The 22867-nt window shown below is 46.9% G+C and overlaps 1 non-coding gene and 5 pseudogenes across 1 annotated transcript; all 6 read right to left on the reverse strand.

The window, feature by feature from the left end:
* Window positions 1–10371: 10371 nt before the first annotated feature.
* LOC141269780 (5S ribosomal RNA) lies at window positions 10372–10489 on the reverse strand (annotated as a pseudogene).
* Window positions 10490–11096: 607 nt separating this feature from the next.
* On the reverse strand, window positions 11097–11205 carry LOC141268273 (5S ribosomal RNA; annotated as a pseudogene).
* A 933-nt stretch (window positions 11206–12138) lies between these two features.
* LOC141269479 (5S ribosomal RNA) lies at window positions 12139–12258 on the reverse strand (annotated as a pseudogene).
* A 621-nt stretch (window positions 12259–12879) lies between these two features.
* LOC141266627 (5S ribosomal RNA) lies at window positions 12880–12998 on the reverse strand. The gene has a single exon (XR_012320657.1). It is a non-coding gene; the product is annotated as a 5S ribosomal RNA (ribosomal RNA).
* Window positions 12999–13949: 951 nt separating this feature from the next.
* On the reverse strand, window positions 13950–14069 carry LOC141268600 (5S ribosomal RNA; annotated as a pseudogene).
* A 7658-nt stretch (window positions 14070–21727) lies between these two features.
* On the reverse strand, window positions 21728–21847 carry LOC141267337 (5S ribosomal RNA; annotated as a pseudogene).
* Between the last annotated feature and the right edge of the window lie 1020 nt (window positions 21848–22867).

Raw genomic sequence — 22867 nt, forward strand, 5'->3', positions numbered from 1 at the left:
TGGGAAGGTCCATACCAAGTCCTGTTGACAACCCCTATCAGCGTTAAGGTAGAAGGAAGAGGGACGTGGATCCACGCATCTCACTGCAAAAGAGTGCAACCCACTGCCGAGACGACATCTTCATCTGCGCCAGATAAAGAAGATCCAGCTGACATCATCTGTACCACACACCCTGAGCTGCACCCCTAAGTAAGTTTTTGTGGTCTGAGACAAAGCAGAAATACGCTTCTCTCAGGCTGCCACCTAAGTCGCTGTTGTAACAGCTGAAGATAATTCCAGCGCTGTTCTTCCATCGCGTGAAGAGGATAAAACAAAGAAGAAGATGTCACTCTATGAGCAGTTATATGGACCACATGCGAGCAAAAGACTCTGGGGAGCGGTGATAGGCCTATGTAGTCTTTTGGTGATAATGGTGTGTTTACACAGTTTAAGTGAATGTTCTACGTCCACAGATACTGATAATCCAATAATGCCACTAGATCCATTCTTGGGAGGGAGGAAGAAAAGAGGTATCCCAGATGTTCATGACTGTATAGAGTACTATTGTAAACCTAATGGTTATGAAGCCCGGTGCATAGTTTGGTGTTTTGATGATAGAGAATTCCTTCGAGGTAAACGGGAGTTACATGAACACCTACAAGAGCCCCGGGACAATAAATTGTTAAATATGCATGACACTATAGCCAAGCGCACAGGAACTAAAGATTGTTGGATATGCACTCTGTAGCATCGGCGTCTCTGCCCCGCTCTAGGCAGAGACGCCGTCCTTCTCACCTCCCCGCTCCTGGCGCGGCGTCCTCCAGCGCTTCTCTCCCCGCTGCTTCCGGCACGCGCTCCTTCCCCGGCAGTGTGCTTAGGGCGCGCGCGCGCGCGCTCCCCCTCTCTTAAAGGGACCGCGCGCGCCGTCCTAAGGAGTCCCCGGCCAATTGCCGGAGGACCTCCCATATAAAAGGCACCTCCTCCAAAATGGAGGTGCCCGAGCAATGTTGTAGCACTGTTCACTACTCTGCTTCAGCCCTCAGGTCCCGTTTCCAGTTACCTGCCAGATACCTGCCAGATTCCTGCCAGTCTGCTGTCTAATTCCTGCCTGTTATCCTGCTACCTGCCTGCTAGCCTGAGGTCCGACGGTCTGCCTTCCAACTCCTGTCAGTCTGTCTAAAGACCAGCTTGCCCGCTCACCTGGGAGCGCTCATCTACTGCCTGTCTGCTAGCCTACCAGGAGGCTCTGCCGTCACGTGCTGTGACCACCCGCCTGTCCAGAGACTCCTGCCCGCTCACCTGGGAGCGCTCATCTGCTACCTGTCTGTTGGTCTTCCTGGAGGCTCCGCCGTCACATGCTGTGACCACCCGATTATCCAGAGACTCTCGCCTGCTCACCTGGGAGCTCACGTCTATCATCTGCTGCCACAGGTCGTACCAATCCTTTACCCAGAGACTGCCCCGGTCACTTGCCGTGACCTCCTGCCCGTTCATCCAGAGACTGCCCCGGTCACTTGCTGTGACCTCCTGCCCGTTCATCCAGAGACTGCCCCGGTCACTTGCCGTGACCTCCTGCCCGTTCATCCAGAGACTGCCCCGGTCACTTGCCGTGACCTCCTGTCCGTTCATTCAGAGACTGTCCCAGTCACCTGCTGTGACTGCCTGCCCGTCTACCCTGGTCGCCACCCGCTCCCTTACAAGGACCGCCCCCTTGTATAGTAGCTCAGAGGTTCCGCCTCCCAGACCCGTTACAGTTTGCTTGGGCACCGGAACCCGGTGGCACCCAAGCTCCCTCGCTCTCGGACCTGTGTCATGAACTGTCCCGTCAGAGGTCCCAACAGGAGTCCATCCTGGGTCACCTGCGGAATGTCAATTCTCGCCTGGACACTCTGACTGCTCTGCCTGCAACCACCGCCAGTGCCATGACTCGCAATCTGGCAGCTCCACTGTCCACTAATAACATGGTATCCTGCCCCGGACCCCGGCTTTCTGCACCTCCTCGTTTCGGAGGCGACTCCGCCAAGGCTCGGGGCTTCATAAATCAGTGCACCCTGCACTTTGAACTCCTGTCTCACCAGTTTAACTCCGACCGGGCCAAAATTGCCTTCATCATGTCCCATCTCACCGGAGAGGCCCTGGCCTGGCTAAATCCTCTATGGGAGAGAGGAGACCCCCTGGTGTCCGACTTGCCTGCCTTTCTCATGGCTTTCCGGAAAGTCTTCGATGAACCCGGACGGAAGACCTCATCCGCATCATCTCTGCTACGCCTCGGTCAGGGAAGTCTCACCGTGGGCCAATATGCCATACGGTTCCGTACCCTTGCCTCGGAGCTGGCCTGGGATAATGATGCTCTGGTTTCCGTCTTCTGGGAGGGTCTGTCCGGCCGTATTAAAGATGAACTTGCCGGTCGGGACATTCCTACCACTCTCGATGACCTAATAACTCTTGCCATCCAGATTGACCTGCGGTTCCAGGAGCATGCCAAAGAGGTCACCCATGAGAGGAGGTTTCCACGTCTAGCTCCTACTTTTCAGAAACCCGTCACTCCCTCCGTCTCTCCTCAGCTACACTCTCCTGAGCCTATGCAGGTCGACCAGACCAAGATGGTCGGTTCTCGCCAAGAATCTCGCCGAGCCGAGGGAAGCTGTTTCTATTGTGGCAGTATGAAGCACTTCATCCGTTCCTGCCCGGAAAAGCCGGGAAACGCCAGTGTCTAGGACCACTCGGAGAGGTCGTCCTAGACAAAAGTAAGCCCTCTCCGTCTCTGACCTTACCGGTCTCTATTGCTTGGGGAGAAAACCGTCTCTTTGAACGCGCCCATCTGGATTCTGGAGCTGCTGGAAACCTCATCTCCCAGTCTCTGGTAGAGAGATACCATATTCCCACCAAGTCCCTGGCTGAACCATTGTCAGTCGCCTCCGTGGATGGAAGACTTCTCTCGGAGACCATCCTGCTCGTCACCGAACCCATAACCCTGCAGGTGGGAATGCTGCACTCTGAGGAGATCTCATTCCATGTGCTGTCCGGACTTTCTCACTCCCTGTTGCTAGGTCTACCTTGGCTCCAGACACATGAACCCGTATTGAACTGGCGGTCCGGTGAAGTACTCCGATGGGGTCCTGACTGCCATAGGACCTGCCTGGTCCCGGTCCGTCTACTTCGCCCTCAGCCTACTCCAGCTAACTTACCTGGTCTCCCGGCTCCCTACTGGCCCTATGCGGACGTCTTCGGTAAGAAGGAAGCTGAGACGTTGCCACCCCATAGGCCATACGATTGCCCGATCGACCTGGTACCTGGCACCACTCCTCCCCGTGGGCGTATCTACCCGTTGTCTGCAGCCGAGACCCGAGCCATGTCTGACTACATTGAAGAGAATCTGGCTAGGGGATTTATCCGAAAATCTACCTCCCCGGCTGGAGCCGGATTCTTCTTTGTCAAAAAGAAAGACGGCTCGCTACGTCCCTGTATTGACTACAGAGGACTCAATCTCATCACGGTAAAAAACAAATATCCCCTGCCACTCATCTCCGAATTGTTTGACCGTCTCAAGGGCGCCAGGATCTTCTCCAAGCTGGATCTACGAGGAGCGTATAATCTGGTCCGTATCCGTCAAGGAGACGAGTGGAAGACGGCATTCAATACCCGGGACGGTCACTCTGAGTACCTTGTGATGCCCTTCGGTCTCTGTAATGCTCCCGCGGTCTTTCAGGAACTAGTCAACGACATCTTCCGTGACCTCCTGTACTCCTGCGTAGTGGTATACCTGGACGATATCTTGGTCTTCTCTCCGGATCTCCCCACACACCGGAGGGATGTTCGTCAGGTCCTGCTTAGGCTTCGGCAGAACCACCTTTACGCCAAATACGAGAAGTGCCTCTTCGATCAGACCTCCCTTCCGTTCTTGGGCTATGTCATCTCCCAAACAGGTCTGCAAATGGATCCCGAGAAGCTCTCTTCCGTTCTAAAATGGCCTCGTCCTGAAGGTTTGAAGGCGATACAGCGATTCCTGGGCTTCACTAATTATTATCGTCTTTTCATCCCACACTTCTCGTCTCCGACTGCTCCCATATCTGCACTTACCCGTAAGGGGGCTAACCCCAGGACATGGTCACCTGAAGCCGAGGAGGCCTTCCTTTCCCTAAAGAAAGCCTTCGCCTCTGCTCCCGTCCTGCACCGTCCGGACTGTAATAAACAATTCTACCTGGAGGTTGATGCCTCCTCCTGCGGAGCCGGAGCGGTGCTCACCCAGAAGTCTTCTACCGGGAGAATGGTAACGTGCGGCTTCTTCTCCAAAATCTTCTCCTCGTCGGAGCGCAACTACTCCATTGGAGACCGGGAATTGCTAGCCATCAAATTGGCACTGGGAGAGTGGCGCTATCTGCTTGAAGGGGCTCTCTACCCGGTAATTATCTACACGGATCACAAAAACCTGGCATATCTCCAAAATGCCCAGAGACTCAATCCTCGCCAGGCCCGGTGGTCGTTGTTTTTTGCCCGCTTCGACTTCATTCTTCATTTCCGTCCTGCGGACAAGAACGTCAAAGCTGATGCCTTGTCCCGGTCCTTCCTGTCCTCCGATCAAGAGGAGGAACCTACGCACATCATCGACTCCTCCAAGGTGATGAATGTGGCCCCCTTGGATCTGACTCGTCTTCCACCCGGCAAGACGTTCGTAGCTGTGCCAGATCGGGAGAGGGTTCTTCGCTGGGGACATTCTTCTAAACTAGCTGGCCATGCTGGCCAAAAGAAGACCTTCCAACTTATTACCCGGCATTACTGGTGGCCTACCCTGCGTAAGGACGTGGTAGACTTCGTCGCGGCCTGTTCATCCTGTGCCCGTAACAAAGTTCCCCGACATCTACCTGCCGGCCATCTCCTGCCCCTTCCCCTACCTGCTGCTCCTTGGCAACACATCGCTATGGACTTTATCACCGACCTTCCAGTTTCTGCCGGTTGTACTGTCATTTGGGTTGTCGCTGACCGTTTTTCTAAGATGGCCCACTTCATTCCCCTGCCTGGTCTTCCGTCTGCACCCGAGCTGGCTAAAGACTTTATCCGCCACATCTTCCGTCTCCATGGTCTGCCCCTCCACATCGTGTCGGATCGTGGGGTTCAGTTCACCTCTCGCTTCTGGAGAGCCACATGTAAGCTTCTGGACATTACCCTGGATTTCTCCTCCGCTTACCACCCTCAGTCCAATGGTCAAGTGGAGCGGATCAATCAGATCTTGTCCAGCTACCTCCGACACTTCGTTGATGCTCACCACTCGGACTGGGTGGATCTCCTACCATGGGCCGAGTTCTCTTATAACAACCATGAGAGCGAGTACTCTTCCAAATCCCCGTTCTTTATAGTCGGTGGCCAACATCCCCGGATTCCACTTCCTGTCTCCGTTTCTGTGGACAACCCTGCTGCGGAGTCTCTTGTCAGCGAATTTTCTACTATTTGGGAGAGCACCAGGTCCGCTCTTCTTCTCTCCTCTGAGCGGATGAAGAGATATGCTGATAAGAGACGTCTGGATCCGCCCCAATTCCGTCCGGGAGACAAGGTTTGGCTCTCATCCAAACATGTGCGGCTCAAAGTACCCTCCTACAAGTTGGGTCCTCGATTCATCGGCCACTTCGAAGTCCTCAGGCAAATTAACCCTGTGGCCTACAAATTAAAACTCCCGGCCACCCTACGGATCCCCAACTCCTTCCACGTATCTCTCCTCAAACCCGTTGTCTTTAACTTTTTTTCCAAAAATCCAGGTGCCCCTCCTGCTCCGGTTTCCGCTGATGACATCTTTGAGGTAGAGAGTATTCTGGCCTCCAAGAGGGTAAGAGGAAAAACCTTTTTTCTGGTAGATTGGAAGGGGTTTGGTCCTGAGGAGAGAACTTGGGAACCCAGGGAGAACATCAACGCCCCGCTTCTCCTTGAGAAATTTCTTTCTGACCAAAAAAAGAGGGGGCCTAAAGGGGGGGGTACTGTAGCATCGGCGTCTCTGCCCCGTTCTAGGCAGAGACGCCATCCCTCTCACCTCCCCGCTCCTGGCGCGGCGTCCTCCAGCGCTTCTCTCCCCGCTGCTTCCGGCACGCGCTCCTTCCCCGGCAGTGTGCTTAGGGCGCGCGCGCGCTCCCCCTCTCTTAAAGGGACCGCGCGCGCCGTCCTAAGGAGTCCCCGGCCAATTGCCGGAGGACCTCCCATATAAAAGGCACCTCCTCCAAAATGGAGGTGCCCGAGCAATGTTGTAGCACTGTTCACTACTCTGCTTCAGCCCTCAGGTCCCGTTTCCAGTTACCTGCCAGATACCTGCCAGATTCCTTCCAGTCTGCTGTCTAATTCCTGCCTGTTATCCTGCTACCTGCCTGCTAGCCTGAGGTCCGACGGTCTGCCTTCCAACTCCTGTCAGTCTGTCTAAAGACCAGCTTGCCCGCTCACCTGGGAGCGCTCATCTGCTGCCTGTCTGCTAGCCTACCAGGAGGCTCTGCCGTCACGTGCTGTGACCACCCGCCTGTCCAGAGACTCCTGCCCGCTCACCTGGGAGCGCTCATCTGCTACCTGTCTGTTGGTCTTCCTGGAGGCTCTGCCGTCACATGCTGTGACCACCCGATTATCCAGAGACTCTCGCCTGCTCACCTGGGAGCTCACGTCTATCATCTGCCGCCACAGGTCGTACCAATCCTTTACCCAGAGACTGCCCCGGTCACTTGCCGTGACCTCCTGCCCGTTCATCCAGAGACTGCCCCGGTCACTTGCTGTGACCTCCTGCCCGTTCATCCAGAGACTGCCCCGGTCACTTGCCGTGACCTCCTGCCCGTTCATCCAGAGACTGCCCCGGTCACTTGCCGTGACCTCCTGTCCGTTCATTCAGAGACTGTCCCAGTCACCTGCTGTGACTGCCTGCCCGTCTACCCTGGTCGCCACCCGCTCCCTTACAAGGACCGCCCCCTTGTATAGTAGCTCAGAGGTTCCGCCTCCCAGACCCGTTACACACTCATTCACCAATATCCTCAAAATCTATGCCTTTCTTAGCTACTCCTGTACCAATGGAGGAACTTATCCTGTCATTGGAAGAAACTTTCACATTCCCCACAAATCTAAGTGCTTCACGATATAACAACACTCGTGTGTCCCTTCCAATAGCAGGATGGACAGCTCCACCATGGTGGGTAGCGATTCGAGATCTATCCCTCATTACACCCCACAGCATAGCTGTATGTGGTCCAGGATCTACCAGCATACGATGTAATAGAATTAATATTACAAATAATGAGTTGGGATCCATACCTGTTAATCTAGAATCATTACAGGTTATATTTCTACCAAGTCATGTCCCCTATACATCAGAAAATAATGAAGGATCTACTCTATTCGGGGGCCTAGTATACGAATTAACCGAAGGAACATCAGGTTTGTTGCATGATTTAATAAATAGTTCAGGATATAATGAAGATACGAATACATGCAATCAAACAGTAAGAGGAATAGTAAGACACCCCTGGTGCCCGTCCCCGAGGTTACAACCCCTCATATGGTATGCATCTGAAATTTCTTATAGGTTACTATCCCATTTAGGTGGAGAACATATCATTCTTCCAGAAAATATGTATTATGTTTGTGGAACTTTTGCTTACAAATTTCTACCTTATGATGGTGTTGGTACATGTACCCTAGCAAGATTGACCCTAGCTACATGGACCATCGCCCATGATGAGATAGACCTTGATCAGATACCAAGACATATAATGCAGAAGAGAAGAGCTAAAACCCAGCCTTTGATACACACTCCATGGTACACAAAGTTTGGACTCACTCTCACAATTACAGGATTGGCTATCCACAATTCTCATAACATTGAACAATTAGCAGAATTGTTTGATAATGTCACAGATGAAGTATTCGATGCCATCCTAATACTAAACAATCAAACTCGGTTTCATGCAAAAGTACTAAATCAACATACTATAGTATTGGACTATTTAACGGCCAGTCAAGGAGGTATGTGTCAGATAATCGGTCCTGCCTGTTGCAACTATGTAGATGCCAATTTTTCAGTCAGAGTAGATAAACACATCGCCAAAGCCATGGAATTAAAAGAAAGATTCAGAGAAGAACATTCCCATGATGATGAAACCATTTTTAGCAGTTGGTTACAATGGTTGAACCCTGCTAACTGGTTTAAAGGTATAGGAGGATGGATTGTCGGTGTAGGTCACATGTTCCTACAAATTTGTCTGTTTGCTTTCATCATCATATTGCTCATAAAATTATGTAAGTGGGCCATAAACAAAATCCGAAGACCCAAGAACGTCTTAAACGTTCATCTCCTTCCGGCAAATGAAAATTCTGAAATACCTCTCCTTGCTCCTCCCCCTCCTTTTCGGAGAGAGGGCAGAAGATACTATTACTTTGATGTAGAGGTGTAAGTGACAAGTGATAATATTATTATCAGAGAGAGGAAAATGATAGGAAAATTAGTAAACCATATCAATTAATCTCTTTTAATATAACCCTTTAACACTCCTATAAACCAATGTAGTAAAATATGCTGCTTAAACAACTAAATTATAATAAGATTAATCAATAATCTCTAAGCAAAGATGTAAAGTTTACCCAAGCCACTGTGGAATTTGCAGGGGTTGCTTATCTTAGTCAAAATGCCCTTTTGAGGTCAGGTTGATCTAGGGAAAGCACATTGACCAACAAAACAGGTACATTGCATCAAGTAATTATATAAGTACATAGGTAAGCATTTTATGTAATCGCCTGATTACTAATGATTGGATGCTAGTTGTTTATATTGTAAGATGATTGGTTATGTTATAATCTTCTATGTCCCACCTACTATGTACAACCCACAATTTATACTATAAGAATTGTGCCCCAATACAATGGAGGCAGTTCTGTTCTAATATTGATCAGAGCTCTTGTGGCTACAATAAAACTTTCTTTAATCTGCAGAGATAGTGTGTGCACTCATCCTTTGGGAGACTGAGACGTTATTCCATATCAACTACCATATGTAGAACAGGTGTGCCATACGACTGGCTATAAAAGCCCATGGTACAGAAAGGGGGGGCTCTCTTGCTCTGCCCACCCCACAAGACACAGAATCTTCATGCTGAGAATCAGATGACATGTAGGCCTGGACACATGCTAGACAAAGACATGATTTACCAGCCAGGATCCAAGGAAAGATGGGTGAATCTCAACAATTAAGCTAATTATGGACAAATGGACAATTACTTTATAACTAATTATTGTATATACCTGCTGCAATCTGATTCTTTTTAATGGACAATCCAAGAATAAATAGATAAATTTTTTTATAAGAATATCGTGATATTGATACTTTGAGAAGTCCTCAGTAGAAAAAAATAATACAGGAAGAGTATTATTTTACAGTCTCCCATCCAAGTAATAACCAAGCCCAACCCAGCTTAGCTTCCAAGATCAGATGAGATCAGGCATGTTCAGGGTGGTGTGGCCATAGACAGAAACAAACCTCTCACTTGCTGCTTTTCTACTTTGACGTCTGGCTGCCGGCTGCCCTTTCCAGTGCTCAGCAAGACCAGGTCCTTTTGTGCTTTCCCTTCTCTTCAATTTTTTTGCTGGCTTCCTTAAAAGGTCTTGTAGACACTGATCGGCTGCAGCGCTGTCGACGGAACGTCAGCTTCACGGCCAATGCCACAGGCCGGGAGCAGAGGCGAGACTCACCGGTAGACCCGGGTAGGGTGAGTAGAGCGCGGTTAGTTGCTTTCTAATAGCTTGCAGCCGGGGATTAACTTTTAATGAAAGGGAACAATCCCTTTGACTGTCTGCAGCGCGCCACACCTAGGAAGCGCACTCTCACACACAAGCCAGCATGCACACGTGCTCGCACGTGACAACACCCCCTATCTGCCCCTACAACCTCTCCGTCACCATGCGTCAGACTCTCCTGCCTGTTTTATAATTTCAGGGGCCTAGCAGGAATCACCCCCCCCCCTCCCCAATTCCTTCCGCACCTTCCTTGCCTTCCTTGCACTGAGGTTAGCTCTTTGGCAGCCGTCTGGCTTGGTTACACAAGCTTTTTTGCAGAGAAACATGTTCCTTCTGCTGGCCCTCGCTAGGCGGCCGGCATCCAAAACCTTCCCTGGGCACCTGCTGAAAGCCTGGCCCCTTCACGGCCCTGAGAGCTTTTAACGCCATCATTTCCACACGGCGAGCTGCGGAGTCAATAAGCACTCCTAGCCGTGGCAAGGAGCTCGGTGTCAGGCCTGCGTGAAGGCGGCAGGGTAGCGTACTTAGCTGCCAACTGGCTCAGAGGCCTTGGGGCTTCCATCATCTAAGTTACTTAAGGTCGGTGTCCGGCAAGGCGCCGTTCCATGCTAGCCGAGCTGGGCAGTAGGGCAAAACGTCATCAAAATGGTCTACAGGAGCCGGTGTTCCCAGGAGGTATCCCATCCAAGTACTGTCCGAGCCCAGCCCTGCTTTGCTTCCGAGATAAGATGAGATCGGGCGTATCCAAGGTGGTATGGCCAGTAGAAGCTGCTCGATCCATCGCCTGGCCAGCCTTTCTCAGGATCGCTTGGTGGCGAGCAATCTGGCCGTGACGGGGCGGGCTCCGAAGGGTCCATGCAAAGTTTGTGCCGTCCCTACAGGTGTGGTTTGTTTAGCAGTGATTCACCCGCCGAATCAGGTGTCTTCAAAAATGTCTCGGCGCAGGGTCTCCTGCAGGCTAAATCCTTCATCGTGGTAATGTGACAGAAAGAGCAAGCTGGACCCGTAACTTGGGGGCGGAGCGAGATGTCCAGGGGTGAATGAAGGAAGAGGGTGAGATGGTTGCCAGTGACTTTGAGCTGCTCTTCAGGGGGGAGGGTCGTGTTGCCTGCAAAGGTCTTCTGCTTGGGGTTACCGGTGGTTGCCTCCAGCCACGCGGGAGACGCTGGTCCTAGTATTAAAATTAAAGAAGCAACAATGCTGGAGGCCCACGGTGATCAGAAGGATGCTGGTATTTTGCAGAGATGAAATAGCGCAAGAGAGAAAGCAAATGAAAAAAAGAAAAGAGAATGAATGTGTGCACTTGGGAAAGGGAATGGAAAAAAGGCATAGAAGAGAATGCCCCCTGCTGGTGGAAGGAAGGAAAAAGCAAAAGCCTACAGCACCTGGTATTCCCAGGCGGTCTCCTATCAAAGTACTAACCAGGCCCGACCCTGCTTAGCTTCCGAGATCAGGCGTGTTCAGGGTGGTGTGGCCGTAGGCAGAGACAAGCCTCTCACTTGCTGCTTTTCTACTTTGACGTCTGGCTGCCGGCTACCCTTTCCAGTGCTCAGCAAGACCAGGTCCTTTTGTGCTTTCCCTTCTCTTCAATTTTTTTGCTGGTTTCCTTAAACGGTCTTGTAGACACAACGCCCCACTCAGAGCCGCTGAGCTCACTGATCGGCTGCAGCGCTGTCGACGGAACGTTAGCTTCACGGCCAATGCCACAGGCTGGGAGCAGAGGCGAGACTCACCGGTAGACCCGGGTAGGGTGAGTAGAGCACGGTTAGTTGCTTTCTAATAGGCTGCAGCCGGGGATTAACTTTTAATGAAAGGGAACAATCCCTTTGACTGTCTGCAGCGCGCTACACCTAGGAAGCGCACTCTCACACACAAGCCAGCATGCACACGTGCTCGCACGTGACAACACCCCCTATCTGCCTCTACAACCTCTCCGTCACCATGCGTCACACTCTCCTGCCTGTTTTATGTTTTCAGGGCCCTATCAGGAATCACCCCCCCCCTCCCCAATTCCTTCTTTGCCTTCCTTGCACTGAGGTTAGCTCTTTGTCAGCCGTCTGGCTTGGTTACACAAGCTTCTTTGCAGAGAAACATGTTACTTCTGCTGGCCCTCGCTAGGCGGCTGGCATCCAAAACCTTCCCTGGGCACCTGCTGAAAGCCTGGCCCCTTCACAGCCCCAGGTGCTTTTACCGCCATCATTTCCACACGGCGAGCTGCGGAGTCAATAAGCACTCCTAGCCGTGGAAAGGAGCTCGGTGTCAGGCATGCGTGAAGGCGGCGGGGTAGCGTACTTAGCTGCCAACTGGCTCAGAGGCCTTGGGGCTTCCATCATCTAAGTTACTTAAGGTCGGTGTCCGGCAAGGCGCCGTTCCATGCTAGCCGAGCTGGGCAGTAGGGCAAAACGTCTCCAAAATGGTCTACAGCACCTGGTGTTCCCAGGAGGTCTCCCATCCAAGTACTGTCCAAGCTCAGCCCTGCTTTGTTTCCGAGATCAGTCGAGATTGGGCGTATCCAAGGTGGTATGGCCAGTAGACGCTGCTTGATCCATCGCCCAGCCAGCCTTTCTCAGGATCGCTTGGTGGCGAGCAATCTGGCCGTGACGGGGCGGGCTCCGAAGGGTCCATGCAAAGACTGTGCCGTCCCTACAGGTGTGGTTTGTTTAGCAGTGATTCACCCGCCGCTTCAGGTGTCTTAAAAAATGTCTCGGCGCAGGGTCTCCTGCAGTCTAAACCCTTCATCGCGGTAATGTGACAGAAAGAGCAAGCTGGATCCGTAACTTGGGGGCGGAGCGAGACGTCCAGGGGTGAATGAAGGAAGAGGGTGAGATGGTTGCCAGTGACTTTGAGCTGCTCTTCAGGGGTGAGGGTCGTGTTGCCTGCAAAGGTCTTCTGCTTGGGGTTACCGGTGGTTGCCTCCAGCCACCCGGGAGACGCTGGTCCTGGTGAAAAGGAGCCTATTATTAAAAGTAAAGAAGCAACAATGCTGGAGGCCCACGGTGATCAGAAGGATGCTGGTATTTTGCAGAGATGAAATAGCGCAAGAGAGAAAGCAAATGAAAAAAAGAAAAGAGAATGAATGTGTGCACTTGTGAAAGGGAATGGAAAAAAGGCATAGAAGAGAGTGCCCCCTGCTGGTGGAAGGAAGGAAAAAGCAAAAGCCTACAGCACCTGGTATTCCCAGGCGGTCTCCCATCCAAGTACTAACCAGGCCCAGCCCTGCTTAGCTTCTGAGATCAGACGAGATCGGGCATGTTCAGGGTGGTGTGGCCATAGCCTGAGACAGGCCTCTCACTTGCTGCTTTTCTACTTTGACGTCTGGCTGCCGGCTGCCCTTTCCAGTGCTCAGCAAGACCAGGTCCTTTTGTGCTTTCCCTTCTCTTCAATTTTTTTGCTGGCTTCCTTAAAAGGTCTTGTAGACACAACGTCCCACTCAGAGCCGCTGAGCTCACTGATCGGCTGCAGCGCTGTCGACGGAACGTCAGCTTCACGGCCAATGCCACAGGCCGGGAGCAGAGGCGAGACTCACCGGTAGACCCGGGTAGGGTGAGTAGAGCGCGGTTAGTTGCTTTCTAATAGCCTGCAGCCGGGGATTAACTTTTAATGAAAGGGAACAATCCCCTTGACTGTCTGCAGCGCGCCACACCTAGGAAGCGCACTCTCACACACAAGCCAGCATGCACACGTGCTCGCACGTGACAACACCGCCTATCTGCCCCTACAACCGCTCCGTCACCATGCGTCAGACTCTCCTGCCTGTTTTATGATTTCAGGGCCCTAGCAGGAATCACCCCCCCCTCCCCAATTCCTTCCGCACCTTCCTTACCTTCCTTGCCTTCCTTGCACTGAGGTTAGCTCTTTGGCAGTCGTCTGGCTTGGTTACACAAGCTTCTTTGCAGAGAAACATGTTACTTCTGCTGGCCCTCGCTAGGCGGCCGGCATCCAAAACCTTCCCTGGGCATCTGCTGAAAGTCTGGCCCCTTCACGGCCCCGGGTGCTTTTAACGCCATCATTTCCACACGGCGAGCTGCGGAGTCAATAAGCACTCCTAGCCGTGGTAAGGAGCTCGGTGTCAGGCCTGCGTGAAGGGCAGCGGGGTAGCGTACTTAGCTGCCAACTGACTCAGAGGCCTTGGGGCTTCCATCATCTAAGGTACTTAAGGTCGGTGTCCGGCAAGGCGCCGTTCCATGCTAGCCGAGCTGGGCAGTAGGGCAAAACGTCATCAAAATGGTCTACAGCACCCGGTGTTCCCAGGTGGTCTCCCATTCAAGTACTGTCTGAGCCCAGCCCTGCTTTGCTTCCGAGATCAGACGAAATCGGGCGTATCCAAGGTGGTATGGCCAGTAGATGCAGCTCGATCCATCGCCCGGCCAGCCTTTCTCAGAATCGCTTGATGGCGAGCAATCTGGCCGTGATGGGGAGGGCTCCGAAGGGTCCATGCAAAGGCTGTGCCATCCCTACAGGTGTGGTTTGTTTAGCAGTGATTCACCCGCCGCATCAGGTTTCTTCAAAAATGGCTCGGCGCAGGGTCTCCTGCAGGCTAAACCCTTCATCACGGTAATGTGACAGAAAGAGCAAGCTGGACCCGTAACTTGGGGGCGGAGCGAGACGTCCAGGGGTGAATGAAGGAAGAGGGTGAGATGGTTGCCAGTGACTTTGAGCTGCTCTTCAGGGGGGAGGGTCGTGTTGCCTGCAAAGGTCTTCTGCTTGGGGTTACCGGTGGTTGCCTCCAGCCACCCGGGAGACGCTGGTCCTGGTGAAAAGGAGCCTAGTATTAAAAGTAAAGAAGCAACAATGCTGGAGGCCCACGGTGATCAGAAGGATGCTGGTATTTTGCAGAGATGAAATAGCGCAAGAGAGAAAGCAAATGAAAAAAAGAAAAGAGAATGAATGTGTGCACTTGTGAAGGGGAATGGAAAAAAGGCATAAAAGAGAGTGCCCCCTGCTGGTGGAAGGAAGGAAAAAGCAAAAGCCTACAGCATCTGGCATTCCCAGGCGGTCTCTGTTAAATGGTTAATTATGGAAATTCATTTGGAATGTTAATCGATAATCTTTTTTCTGAGTTCTATGCCTCAGCCATCGTGTCTAGTTGACATGCGCTATTTGTGTGTGTACTTTTGGTTCACTACCATATGTAGAACAGGTGTCCATACGACTGGCTATGAAAGCCCATGGTACAGAAAGGGGGGGCTCTCTTGCTCTGCCCACCCCACAAGACACAGAATCTTCATGCTGAGAAGCAGATGACATGTAGGCCTGGACACATGCTGGACAAAGACATGATTTACCAGCCAGGATCCAAGGAAAGATGGGTGAATCTCAACAATTAAGCTAATTATGGACAAATGGACAATTACTTTATAACTAATTATTGTATGTACCTGCTGCAATCTGATTCTTTTTAATGGACAATCCAAGAATAAATAGATACATTTTTTTATAAGAATATCGTGATATTGATACTTTGAAAAGTCCTCAGTAGAAAAAAATAATACAGGAAGAGTATTATTTTACAATGGTGAGCCAGCCAGTCCTGTTTTTTTGTTTTTTAAATTAAGTAAGTGAATTTCTTCCGTGAACAAGGGGGGAGTCCTGACGAGCTGAACAGCTGTTGTTCACGTGTCAGTAAATTCACTAGTTTGTCACGAGAAGCAGAAAGGACCTACAGACTGAGGAAAGACAGGAAGCAGAGGTACTATCAAGGAACAGAATCATACAGGAAAAGAATCAGACGAACTGAAGACAGGACGTGCTGATAAAGAGAAGCCAAGGAATCTTAAGGTAAGCAAAATATGGATATAATTTCTTCTTTTGCTAAACAAAGTAATATTAATTTCAAATTTAATGTAGGAGATGACATAGAAGTTTTGTGGCTCAGTTTATGCAAAGAATGTGAATTGCAGAATTTACAGTTAACTTCTAAATTGGTAAATAGAGACAAACAGAAATTGAGAAATATTCTACATTTGGTAGATTTTTTTCATAGTCTTGTGTTAGAGATTTCTAAGCAGGAAAATAGTGTAGAAGTGTCAGACGGTGATACTGATTCTGACTGTAATGTGGAAAATGAACAAGAAGTAAGACACGTGTCTGTAACTGAAGGTGACCTTGGGTCTGACCAAGAGACGGACATACAGAAACCTGACATGGGAGGAGACATGACTGACATACGAGAAACCGAAATACTAGGTGATGTGGGAGGAGATGTGAGTGACGTAGGAGGAACGGACGTACAAGAGCCACTAAAAATATCAGAGAATTTTGGAATTACCCAGGCTCAACTCCAAATTAAAATGAGGAAAAATTTTCTGAAATCATACAAAATCATGCCAAAATATGATGTCAAAATCCATGCCTGTAGAAATTCAGAGACATTTGAGAGCTTCTCTGATAAGTTTGATTTATCCAATGAGGAGAGGAATCAATTATTTAAAATATGGATTCCTGTGACATTGTCCAGACGTTTACATTTAATGCCCTGTGAAAATGACTCTCCTAATGGATGGGAAAATGATTCGGACAGATTAAGATATTTGATTTATTGTGTCACAAAGGATTTTCCCAACATAGAAGATCTGCAGAAACTAAGGATTGGTAGGAAGGAATGTACATATACATTCATGTCCATATTTGAACGGTTGTACAAAGCTCTCATCAAAAATGGAAAAGTACAACATATGATAACAACTTTTGTACAAAAATTCAAATTCCTAAATTCAGTTTCCCAAGTTATGGCATCACAAAAAAATTCATTATTTGAATGTGCGCAGATGCTGGATTTTGTTAGAAAACATGAGAATCGTGAAAAGAAAATAAATCAAGCTAAATTTATAAAACCAGGAAAGGTAAAATCTTACCAAAAGCCAATATCAAACTCTCTTAGACTGAGTCATCCCCATAGTGAACTCTATCAAATACGCAGAAGATTTCATATATGTTATAAGCCATATCAGCCAGTGCAAAGATCCATCTCTCCACAGAATGAGTTAATTCTCAGTCAGAACTGTGATTCTCTAAAAAGGAAAATGGCTGAAACTGATGGACAGAGACAGGTGAGACGACCAACTCACAGTGACGTCATGGAATGTGGACAGAAGAACAGGCAGTTCTCTGAGGTTTTGAAGGATAGAAAAATGTCTTTACTAAATAGGGTGTTAATGGGGATATTTGAGAGAGACAGAAGATTTGGTTTAGGGAGTGGCTAAGGAAAAACTGCAATTATAATGTTGTATCAAAATGTAATACAATGTCTCAATATTTATTTATAATCTTATACAGTAAAATTGTAGTTACATAGTTTCTAATAGTTCATATATATATATATATATATACACTTGTCTAAGTAGAGATTGCGTATAATTGTATTTATATATACGTTTATAAAATATATATATATATATTAATTAATAAATTAGAACTTCATATATATAAATTTAAGTAGCAATATTTTGAATTACATTAGAGCCAACCAATATATGTATAAGATATTTAAATAATTCTGTTTCTGTATTAATTTGATATGTAATTTTATTTTCTTATATTTCCTTAGAGTTTTCATTCCAAAGCAGGATTTGATCAAAGAACTCTAAAATGGATTTATTTCTTTATTCACACAGGAAGTGAAAAAATTGCATGATTTTATGTGTATAACATTTTAAAATAATAACAATATATCTAGTTGAACTATAATATATATGTAATACTTATTAATTCTTTTGTGTTGCTAATATTTTCTGTGCATGAAGTGTTCGTGCAAATTAAAGTAGCTTTACAGCATGACGTGTGACAGCTGCGGCCTTTGAACTTTGAGCTAATAGTATAGGATCCCATTCATTCTATTTTCAACTGATGTAACTTAAGACCGGGCAGCCAGTGAAAAAAGAATCTAAGACAAGAGTTTTTTCAAGTGTCTGAAATTCCAGTGACTTAGTCTCATATTATATAATATGTACTTGGGGAATATTCAAAGAAATATAAAGATATTCAATTGATATGGCAATGCGCATTAATAAATTGGGATACAACAATTTTGGGTTAAATATATATATATATCTAAAACTTCATATGTGGAATGTTTGAGTTGAACAGATCTGTGAATGTCAGAGTGAAGGTGACAGATGAGTAAATCAGCAGCTGCTAAGTGTGATTGATGTGACAGAGGCCTCGTATGTTTATATGTTTGAAAAAATAAAAATGTTTCTTTATGTGAAGGTACAAAAATATATTTAATTCTGAGGAAATTATAATACATAATTAGGTATTATCTACATATATATATTTCTATATTTCTTTAATAATTATTATTTCTTGATTTAACTAATAGTGGATAAGGGCAACCACACATCAAAATGGTTTACAAAGCAAATTTATATTTAGAATAATTTTCCACATGATAATATTCTTGAATAACTATAATAGTATTTTTAATGGTTACCTAAATACGTACACACCTCTCTTTAGTCAAATCTATGCTACTCATCGATATGAAATTTATGCACAATATTTCTAGAAGAATAATTATTTTTAATTTGGTTCTGATATATACATAAATTTTATAAAATAATATTTTTGGTATTAAGGGGGAAAATGTGTTTTTGATCCTGATTACATAATCACTTTTGATCAATACTTATTTTCCACACATTTTAATAAAGAAGAAATAATAATAAGGTACTATGGTATAATTAAGAAGGGTATTACATGCAAAGTTGCATAATTTAATATTTTTTGGTGGTACAAGGTTATGACAAATATGAAATCATCCAGATAATGGAGATATAAGGGTATTTTTTATGGAGAATATAATTACTCTGCATTTGTCATTAAAATTTAAAGGCCTTATTTTTATTTTTATTCTTATTTTTACTCTTAATTTTATTTTTCATTTTTAAAATTTTATTCTTACTTTATACTTCTTATTTTTCTATTTTTTCACTTTTTAATTCTCATTTGATTTTATTTGAGTTCAATATCTCAATTGAGAAAACACATTAATATTTAATAAAGTAATGTCTAATACAAGAGTATTGCTTCATTAAATATATATTGCTAAGGAAAAAAATGTTTACATTTTCTGAGTAAACACAACAATTCATTCATTCATTTATTCATTCATTCATTCATTCATTCATTCATTCATACATTCATATATTTATTCATTTTGGTTCAGGAGTATACATTCTTTGATATTATTGGTTTAATAAAGATATAAAAACTTGTTTTTTCAAAATACACTGACACCTATGGGTTGGAAAAGGTAATTACACCTATGACATAAAAATGTTCTATCATGTGGAGAACTTGATTGATAATGAATTATTATCTATTATTGTTTATTATTCCAAACATAATTTATTTTAATATTTTGATAATAATTAGATGGATATTACTGATTGCTATGGTACGCTGTGATATTATAGGTTAGGAAAAACTGCCAGATTTGGTATCAGATTAGGGAATGAAGACTTCAATCAAGACATCGCAATTATGAATTCTATCTTAATAAAGACTTTTAATTTTTATAAATCAAAGAGATTCTCAAAAGTTACAAGAAGAAGCAACTGATATTCGGACGTCTCAGAAGGTAACAGGTGTGAATGCTGAGTGTTATAATAGACTGTGTCCATTACATACAATACAATTCACACCACTGATCACCAGGACGGCAGAGGACGATGATCCTATATGTACTGTGTTGTGTTCAAGTTTCATCACGTTCCAGTGGTTTCTTATCACCTGCAACGCTTCAATGAAAGCTGGTGAACAGGTAATACCTGGCATATGTGTGTTGTATATAAAGGACTGAGTACTGGTTATGGTGCTATATAAAGCAGGAAAGTGTCAAGTTAACCCTTGCTTTACTGACCAAAGACGTCACATCTGTTCCAAAAGTGACACGAGACCAGTGCGGACACACGGAAGATTCCAAAGACGATCGAACGTAAGTCCAGGTGACACTGCACAGATATTAAAGCTACATTTCATCCATGGACTTTGTTTTCTTATCAACTGACACACATGATCTTTCTAATAAAGAGTACAGTTTATGGACTGAACAATAATGAACACAATTATGGACTGTACAATATCTACATGCTGTAATTTATTTCAAAAGAGTTTTCATCTAAAGACTGTGTTATAAAAGAACCAAGAAGAAGACGAGACGACGACCCGATGACATGAGATGATGACGATTGAACCCGCGATTGCTTCAATTTAGATATAGGGAAGTATAATTATACATATTAAATGAATATTAGTCACGGCTTACCATAACATGAATTCACATCATTATATAACAATAATCCGATATTGATACTATTATTACTATTATTATTATTATGGAAATTTAATGATATTGCCAAGGAAGAAGGAAAGAAAAAATGATTGATGAATGTATCTTCTTTTAAGAAATTTCAGTTAAAGTCCTTTTATTCTCAAAAAAGCGGGAAATGTTAAATGGTTAATTATGGAAATTCATTTGGAATGTTAATCGATAATCATTTTTCTGAGTTCTATGCCTCAGCCATCGTGTCTAGTTGACATGCGCTATTTATGTGTGTATTTTTGGTTCACTACCATATGTAGAACAGGTGTCCATACGACTGGCTATAAAAGCCCATGGTACAGAAAGGGGGGGCTCTCTTGCTCTGCCCACCCCACAAGACACAGAATCTTCATGCTGAGAAGCAGATGACGAGTAGGACTGGACACATGCTGGACAAAGACATGATTTACCAGCCAGGATCCAAGGAAAGATGTGTGAATCTCAACAATTAAACAATTAAGCTAATTATGGACAAATGGACAATTACTTTATAACTAATTATTGTATGTACCTGCTGCAATCTGATTCTTTTTAATGGACAATCCAAGAATAAATAGATACATTTTTTTATAAGAATATCGTGATATTGATACTTTGAGAAGTCCTCAGTAGAAAAAAGTAACACAGGAAAAGAGTATTATTTTACAGACTCCCATTCAAGTACCAACCAGGCCCGACCCTGCTTAGATTCCGAGATCAGATGAGATCGGGCGTGTTCAGGGTGGTGTAGCCATAGGCAGAGACAAGCCTCTCACTTGCTGCTTTTCTACTTTGACGTCTGGCTGCCGGCTGCCCTTTCCAGTGCTCAGCAAGACCAGGTCATTTTGTGCTTGTCCTTCTCTTCAATTTTTTTGCTGGCTTCCTTAAAAGGTCTTGTAGACACAACGCCCCACTCAGAGCCGCTGAGCTCACTGATCGGCTGCAGCGCTGTAGACGGAATGTCAGCTTCACGGCCAATGCCACAGGCCGGGAGCAGAGGCGAGACTCACCGGTAGACCCGGGTAGGGTGAGTAGAGCGCGGTTACTTGCTTTCTAATAGGTTGCAGCCGGGGATTAACTTTTAATGAAAGGGAACAATCCCTTTGACTGTCTGCAGCGCGCCACACCTAGGAAGCGCACTCTCACACACAAGCCAGCATGCACACGTGCTCGCACGTGACAACACCCCCTCTCTGCCCCTAAAACCTCTCCGTCACCATGCATCAGACTCTCCTGCCTGTTTTATGATTTCAGGGCCCTAGCAGGAATCACCCCCCCCCTCCCCAATTCCTTCCGCACCTTCCTTGCCTTCCTTGCACTGAGGTTAGCTCTTTGGCAGCCGTCTGGCTTGGTTACACAAGCTTCTTTGCAGAGATACATGTTACTTCTGCTGGCCCTCGCTAGGCGGCCGGCATCCAAAACCTTCCCTGGGCACCTGCTGAAAGCCTGGCCCCTTCACGGCCCAGGGTGCTTTTAACGCCATCATTTCCACACGGCGAGCTGCGGAGTCAATAAGCACTCCTAACCGTGGCAAAGAGCTCGGCGTCAGGCCTGCGTGAAGGCGGCGGAGTAGCGTACTTAGCTGCCAACTGGCTCAGAGGCCTTGGGGCTTTCATCATCTAAGTTACTTAAGGTCGGTGTCCGGCAAGGCGCCGTTCCATGCTAGCCGAGCTGGGCAGTAGGGCAAAACGTTATCAAAATGGTCTACAGCACCCGGTGTTCCCAGGAGGTCTCCCATCCAAGTACTGTCTGAGCCCAGCCCTGCTTTGCTTCCGAGATCAGACGAGATCGGGCGTATCCAAGGTGGTATGGCCAGTAGACGCTGCTCGATCCATCGCCCGGCCAGCCTTTCTCAGGATCGCTTGGTGGCGAGCAATCTGGCCGTGACGGGGCGGGCTCCGAAGGGTCCATGCAAAGGCTGTGCCGTCCCTACAGGTGTGTTTTGTTTAGCAGTGATTCACCCGCCGCATCAGGTGTCTTCAAAAATGGCTCGGCGCAGGGTCTCCTGCAGGCTAGACCCTTCATTGCGGTAATGTGACAGAAAGAGCCAGCTGGACCCGTAACTTGGGAGCGGAGCGAGACGTCCAGGGGTGAATGAAGGAAGAGGGTGAGATGGTTGCCAGTGACTTTGAGCTGCTCTTCAGGGGGGAGGGTCGTGTTGCCTGCAAAGGTCTTCTGCTTGGGGTTACCGGTTGTTGCCTCCAGCCACCCGGGAGACGCTGGTCCTGGTGAAAAGGAGCCTAGTATTAAAAGTAAATAAGCAACAATGCTGGAGGCCCACGGTGATCAGAAGGATGCTGGTATTTTGCAGAGATGAAATAGCGCAAGAGAGAAAGCAAATGAAAAAAAGAAAAGAGAATGAATGTGTGCACTTGTGAAAGGGAATGGAAAAAAGGCATAGAAGAGAGTGCCCCCTGCTGGTGGAAAGAAGGAAAAAGCAAAAGCCTACAGCACCTGGCATTCCCAGGTGGTCTCTGTTAAATGGTTAATTATGGAAATTCATTTGGAATGTTAATCGATAATCATTTTTCTGAGTTCTATGCCTCAGCCATCGTGTCTAGTTGACATGCGCTATTTGTGTGTGTATTTTTGGTTCACTACCATATGTAGAACAGGTGTCCATACGACTGGCTATAAAAGGCCATGGTACAGAAAGAGGGGGCTCTCTTGCTCTGCCCACCCCACAAGACACAGAATCTTCATGCTGAGAAGCAGATGACATGTAGGTCTGGACACATGCTGGACAAAGACATGATTTACCAGCCATCATCCAAGGAAAGATGGGTGAATCTCAACAATTAAGCTAATTATGGACAAATGGACAATTACTTTATAACTAAT

The sequence above is a fragment of the Phyllobates terribilis genome, unplaced genomic scaffold (genome assembly GCF_046119375.1).
Source record: "Phyllobates terribilis strain yellow unplaced genomic scaffold, ASM4611937v1 Scaffold_4__5_contigs__length_816908805, whole genome shotgun sequence".
NCBI lineage: Eukaryota > Metazoa > Chordata > Amphibia > Anura > Dendrobatidae > Phyllobates > Phyllobates terribilis.